The sequence below is a fragment of the Coturnix japonica genome, unplaced genomic scaffold, assembly GCF_001577835.2.
Source record: "Coturnix japonica isolate 7356 unplaced genomic scaffold, Coturnix japonica 2.1 chrUnrandom903, whole genome shotgun sequence".
Classification (NCBI taxonomy): Eukaryota; Metazoa; Chordata; class Aves; order Galliformes; family Phasianidae; genus Coturnix; species Coturnix japonica.
Window position 1 is genome coordinate 8,471 of NW_015440255.1, and position 894 is coordinate 9,364.

Consider the following 894-nt stretch of genomic DNA (forward strand, 5'->3'; position numbering starts at 1 on the left):
TCTCTATGGGTCTCTATGGGGTCTCTATGGATCTCTATGGGTCTCTATGGGGTCTCTATGGGGTCTCTATGGATCTCTATGGGTCTCTATGGGGTCTCTATGGGGTCTCTATGGGGCTCTATGGGTCTTTATGGGGTCTCTATGGGGCTCTATGGGTCTCTATGGGGTCTCTATGGGGTCTCTATGGGGCTCTATGGGTCTCTATGGGGTCTCTATGGGGTCTCTATGGTCCCATTCTGCTCTATGGGGCTCTATGGGGTCTCTATGGGTCTCTATGGGGTCTCTATGGGGCTCTATGGGTCTTTATGGGGTCTCTATGGGGTCTCTATGGGTCTCTATGGAGTCCCTGTGGGGCTCAATGGGGTCTCTATGGGTCTCTATGGGGTCTCTATGTGGCTCTACGGGTCTCTATTGGTCTCTATGGGGTCTCTATGGGTCTCTATGGGGTCTCTGTGTCTCTATGGGTCTCTATGGGTCTCTATGGGGTCTCTATGGGTCTCTATGGGTCTCTATGGGACTCTATGGGGTCTCTATGAGGCTCTATGGGGTCTCTATGGGTCTCTATGGGTCTCTATGGGTCTCTATGGGACTCTATGGATTCTCTATGAGGCTCTATGGGGTCTCTATGGGTCTCTATGGGTCTCTATGGGACTCTAAGTGGCTTTATGGGGCTCTGTGGGGTCTCTATGGGTCCCAATGTTCTCCTTGACTCTCTATGGGACTCTATGGGGTCTATGGGTCTCTATGGGGTCTCTATGGGTCCCAATGTTCTCTTAGGTTCTCTATGGGGCTCAGTGGGGCTCTGTGGGGTCCCATATTGCCCCCCACTGTCCCCATTATCCCCCATTATCCCCATTATCCCCATTATCCCCATTGTCCCCATTATCCCCCATT